The following is a 6,174-nucleotide window of genomic DNA, read 5'->3' as shown; positions in this document are numbered from 1 at the left end:
CTGATTTGCCGTTATGGCTTGTAATGCTGCTAATATTGCCTGTTTTGTACAAGTTTCTTTTAATGTTTTTCTTTATGTCTTTTTCTTTATAAACCTGCGATCATCATCTGAGGCCCTTCTTCTTGTGGCCACTTCCGTGAGAGGTCTGGAGGGCGGTAACATGAGAAAAGACTTTTTCTGTGGTGGCTTTCTGCTTGTGGAATGCTCTTCCCTATCTGCCCTACTGCTTTCCCCTGGAAAAGCTGCTCTTTAGGGCTGTTATAAAATATTATAATATATTATGGTACACACACATATCAGACACACACTCCACAGAAAACCAATCCTCCACCCTACAAAATTTATGAACTATTCCCTGAGAAAATTTCACATTATTTTAGCACACAGAACAATCCCCCTAAAAGCCATCTTGGCTCTCCTAATTACTCAAAATATTTCCTCTACGGAAGGAGATATCTTGGAGAAAACTTTCCCAGTACCGTAGTTCTTTTCACTTACAAATCCTTGCTTAAGGTCATATTTTGTGTATGAATAGGGTGGGCCTGTGACCTGGATTCAAGAACTAAAGTATTTACCATCTCAAAAGAATGACTACACTGCCCAGGTAATGCAACCAGTAAAACATCAGATATCCTGGCAGACAGGAGAGAAGCCACACACTCAAATTTATTTGAGAGACCACCTCTGTGATGTATGTATGATGATTTTAGGGTGGTCTTTGGCTAAGGGGTTGGGCAATGTCTAAAGTCTTTAAAGGTTCCTGCACACTTTGTGCTTTTGGTCTCTCTCACTTCCTTGTGGTGGGGGCGGGGCTCTGTTGCAACAGAAAAATAAAAATCAGCCTTGCTTTCACTGGATCCTGCCTCCATCCATTCTTCTTTGACCAGTCATGGACTTAGGGGACTCAGAGTCCCTTGGGGAGTTGGGCAGCAAAAGCCAACCCCCAATTTTTTCTACAACAGCGCTAATTAGAGCAGTTGGCAGAAAATCCACTTGACAATTTGCTCCAATTCAATAGTAAAGAGCAGGTTTTCCATTGGGGAAAGCAACAGTACAAACGGAAGTCTGGATGAATAATCAGTGCCAGCAGCAGCAACAACAACAAAAATGCCCTCCATTCACCTAGACTAGATGATCCTTGGTTAGATCAAATGGGTCTCCTATATATTTTTAACCTAAGTTTCCAACTAGGAAGTAACAATATTTGGCATGTACATAGTGAGGTTTAGAGTGATCAAAATCCGTTACATACCTATTCTCAGTAATTATGCCAATAGCTCTGTAAAGTAGATCAGTGTTACTATCCCCTTATTTAATAGTAATTTCTTGTGTGTCTGCTAGAGATGAGTAATAATAAGTGCTTTTTTCCTAGAAAAATAGGTGGGTGTCAGTACCTACCAGGAAGTTGTCACAGTAAGTGCCACACTTTTTAACATCAAAAAAGAGGTGCCAGTACTTTGTCCTATTGAGAACCCCTGAAAAAAGCACCGGTAAGGAGACCGGGCAAAGAAGTATTTTTAACTGGAAGAAAATTGTTTCAATTTGGACTCATCTACACTTCCTTTTGTGCTGCGTTTCTTGGCACAGGTTAAGGCTTCCCAGGTCCACGTCCAAGTGGGTTTGTCCCCCCCCAGTGCTTTCCCCGAAAAGCCGTATTATCACTGAATCAGAGCAAATGGCAATTGGGTTTTTCTGTGAATCACTGTTTGCTCCAATTCAGCAGAAAAACAGAGTTTTCCCAGGGAAAGCTCCAGGTACGTTTTCTTGTATTTTATTCTGCAAACTGCCCTGAGATCTTTTGATGAAGGGTGGTATATAAATTTAATAAATAAATACCATATTTTTCCATCTATAAGACTAGGTTTTTTCCCCTAAAAAATAATGTACAAAATTTAGGGGTGTCTTATACATGGATAGATCTCCCCCCCCATTTTCTTAAATCAGAGTCCCCCAAAATGGACTCCATCTTATAGATGGAAAAATACAGTAAATAAGTTTTAAGAGTTTTTGTTGCTGCTGCTGCTTTTCTTAATTCTCTTCTGCTTTTTAAATTCAAACCTCAACTTACTGGAGGCTTTGCGTTATCTGAAAGCAAAAGACCCAACTTCCTAGAGGGGATCTGCAATTTGACCTGGCAGTTCAGCCCTGGTAAACCTTCTCTCACTTACCTTAACCTATAGAGAAGGTGAAAGTTCCACTTTTATTTAGCAGCTCAGTGCTTGCAAAGTTTGTATGTTGTCATTTGAAAATGTGTTTCTTAATCAATATTCAGTCACACCAATGATGAAAACTGACACATCAGAACAAGAACAGCAGGATGCAGGTGGTATTTAAATCTAGTTCCTCATACATGACTTAAACTCGCCTTTCAGTAATCAATCCTGTCAACAAGTAATGTCACATTTTCCTTGACATTGTGAAAATGTGTCCTTTTCTCTCCGCCTCGGTAATGAACATGTTAGTTCATTTTATAATCTAGTCTACGGATAACCAACATGGTGCCCTTCAGACATTGCTAGACTGTGATTCCCCCCCCCCCTTATATTGGCCATGGCTTCTGGGTCTGACGAGATTTGGAATCCAACAACATCTAGCTCAGTCAGTAGAGCATGAGACTCATAATTAAGTCGTCAATTGAAGTTGTTGACACAGAATTACATAGGCACAGCTTTGTCAATGCCATACATACAGTGCCTGTGTGACATCAAAAAAGCACCAGGAAGCACATTGCAGACACATGTGAACGTGAGACCCCAATATCAGGTAGACAGTGTGTGTGACTGGTTAGGAAAGTAGTCATAACTGCCCCAAACTATGGTGCTCATTCTGGCCCCTGGAATATGTGGCGTGAGTGATTCAGCTTGCAGCCAGATACTTTTGTTGAGTTCCACAACAAGGCCTATTGGGTTCAAGAGGCTGCCTGCCACCAGATTATCCAATATTTCTAGGAGCAAACAACTCTGACCTATTTCTGTTACTAGTAGGTAGTTATGCAGTGCATTGCAAGTGTGGGTACCCATACTCATGCTCATTCCTGCCTTCTCGGTAGTGGTGCCCGCCCTGTGGAACACCCATCAGATGTCAAAGAGATAAACAACTACCTGACATTTAGAAGACATCTGAAGGCAGCCCTGTTAAGGGAAGTTTTTAATGTGTGACATTTTAATGTAGTTTTAATCTTTGTTGGAGGCCGCCCAGGGTGGCTAGGAGACCCAGCCAGATGGGCGGAGTACAAATAAATTATTATTATTATTATTATTATTATTATTATTATTATTATTATTATTTCCAATATGATAAATGAGCAGTGTTCAGTCAGTGTAGAGAATGACAGTGCTACCATCCATCTACCAAAAAAATTGGAGATTAACTGTTCATGTAGGAGAAGAAAACAGCCTTGTGGCACCATAAATACTAAACCTACCTTAGCGGTCAAGAGATGGGATAGATGTAGACAAAAGACCTTTCAGACTGGTCAGTACAAGAATCCATAACATATGTAAGACGAAGTCAAGTAAATACATACATTGAGACCTTTGCTTACCTCTGTTTTTTCTCAGTTAGTGCCTTTTTATGGATATGTAAGATATTTTAGAAATGGTGGATTTTTTGCCATACACTAATTATTTACCTCTGTCCTCCTCTGTTTGTTTCCGTTCTCTTTTTATGTTGTAGCATGCTGTATTCATTAACTTCTTTATTTTATGGCGTTCATACCTTGCCTTTCTATGAGTCATATCACTGGAGTGGGGCACATCAAAAAACCAGTCATCAATACCTTCCCTGTTGCGTTTGGTGCAGGGTTGAGATGGCAGTGGTCTAGCACCAAGTCCAATAAAGTTCCAACCTGTCCTGGATCTGGCTGTGGTCCCTCAGCACACCTTGCTCCTGCTGTCTCTGCTGTACCTTTGCCCAGAAAATATCATTCTACCCTCTGCGCTCCAACATCACCCTCTTGGTCTTCACGATATTCCTCCTCCTCCTCACCCCTGCCTTGGGTAGTTGTGCCAACGCTTGCAGCTTGACTCTTCTCTCCTTAATTAGGACTGGTTCCAATCTGAGTCAGCTACAGGTGCAGGGATCATATGCTCTGTGCTCCCAGCCCCATCTTAGCCTGGTGAGGCACAGCTGTGAGCGTAGCTGTCATTCCCTCCAGGTCCATGACAATGTGCACTCCTGGGCAAACAATGTTGTTCTTCTCTCCTTGCCCGCCTACGGGCTTCAAGGTGACAGTGGCAGTGGGAAGCGGGGTGCTTGGGCTCCCTTCTTGCTTTGATCAGGCCCCACTGGCAATTCTTCCACTTATTCCATGCTCACTCCCCTGAGAGCCAGCATGGTGTAGTGGTTAAGAGCAGTGGACTCGTAATCTGGTGAACCGGGTTTGATTCCCTGCTCCTCCACATGCAGCTGCTGGGTGACCTTGGGCTAGTCACACTTCTCTGAAGTCTCTCAGCCTCACAGAGTGTTTGTTGTGGGGGAGGAAGGGAAAAGGAGATTGTTAGCCGCTTTGAGACTCCTTCGGGTAGTGATAAAGCGGGATATGAAATCCAAACTCTTCTTCTTCTTCTCTTCCGGGTCATCCTGACAACTCAGCATAGGATGCTCTTCACCCTCGCTGTCACGTTCCCTTGAGTGAGCCACTTCTGGGGGATCCTTGCCCTCACTGCCAACGTCCTCCATCTCCCCTGCCTTTGCTGTCATCCTCCCTCTTCTGTGCCCTCTGTGTGTGGCCAGTCGTGGGGTGCAGGCTGATCATTCACCTGGAAAGAAGGAGATTACATATGCATGTATTTAAAGTTGACATGATTAGCTCACCTGTAAAGCGGTATCATAAAAAAACCGTATGAACTGCAGCAGCCTAATAACATACCCAAGGCTCATCTAAAAATTCCCGCTTTGAAGCAGACAAAAAAAGGAGCCCATTTTAAGGTCCTTTCACACACACACACACAAATAGGGCTAATCCACAATTCCACTTGTGCTGTGCCTAGGAAGCACGGGTCTGAGCAGTTTCTCGTTTGCCCCCAGGAAAACCTGCGCTTTACCATTGAATCAGAACCAACAGCAATATGTGGAAAACTCAGTTGCTCTTTTTTCCAATTCAGAAGCAAAGAGCAGGCTTCCCCAGGGGGAAAGCAATGGAGAAAACAGAAGTGTGTAAGGGCCCATAGTCTTCGCAGACCTGGGGTAGGAATTTCTGTTACCATTATGACTAATTTATACAGGACTGGTCCTTAGTGAAGCCCTTACTAGTGTAAGTGTTTAAACACACTTACCTCTAGTACTGGAATAGGATGGGATATACCATTGACATGCAAACATTGCACCCAAATAGGCCTGCTCATGTTGTAAGGGCATTTAAATATCGTGGACATGTATAAAACTCCTGCACAGGCAAGAGATTTGCCCATGGCCCATGTTCCGTAGAGATAAGTCCATCTCATATTGAACTTGATAGAGGTTTTGTTGAGACAGGGCCATTGGCCACCTTCTCTTGGACATTTCTCTAAGTCTTCATTTATGCCTCTTTTAATTAGTATTCACCTTACCACCTTGAAATCCCGCTAGGCCATCCTTTTTTCTCAATTCAAGTTGAAGCCAGTTTAGAAGAAAATGCCTCAAAATGCAGTATTTCATAAGAAAATACAAGATAAATTTGGATCGCGGCCTACGTTGTGTGTGTACACCACTTCTCAAACCAGTGGTGGGAGCACACTGGAAACTTCAGGTTTTCTCCAAGTTTGCTTCATACTTGCCTGTGATCAACACTGAACATTGCTGGGCTAGGCCCTTTCCAGTATGATAAAAGACCAGTAAGCCTGGTAACTTTACAAGCTGCAGGATGAAAGCATTTGTGGAGTAGGTGTCTAATTTATATTTATTACCACTGTGCCATTTGGCAAAGTTGCAGTTGGAGTTAATTGCTTCAGCTAATGGTTTATAGAGAACAAGCGGCTCCTTTTCATAGCTGGCTCATTCTTGTTTTAGCATTTGCTTTGAGCTATCCACCCCACCCCACGATCTCTTTCTGGATAAGTTTCCGTAAACTTAAACCATATCAGTGCATATGCAAGAGCATATTTATTTATTTACATTTTTTACCCCACTGTGCATCAATTTTTCGCCTAGTTACAATAAATTTAATAAATAATAATAATAATATCTATGGCATTT

Source organism: Podarcis liolepis (assembly GCF_965112155.1).
Source record: "Podarcis liolepis genome assembly, chromosome: 11".
In the NCBI taxonomy this organism is placed as follows: domain Eukaryota; kingdom Metazoa; phylum Chordata; class Lepidosauria; order Squamata; family Lacertidae; genus Podarcis; species Podarcis liolepis.
Note: the sequence above shows the minus strand (reverse complement) of the source record.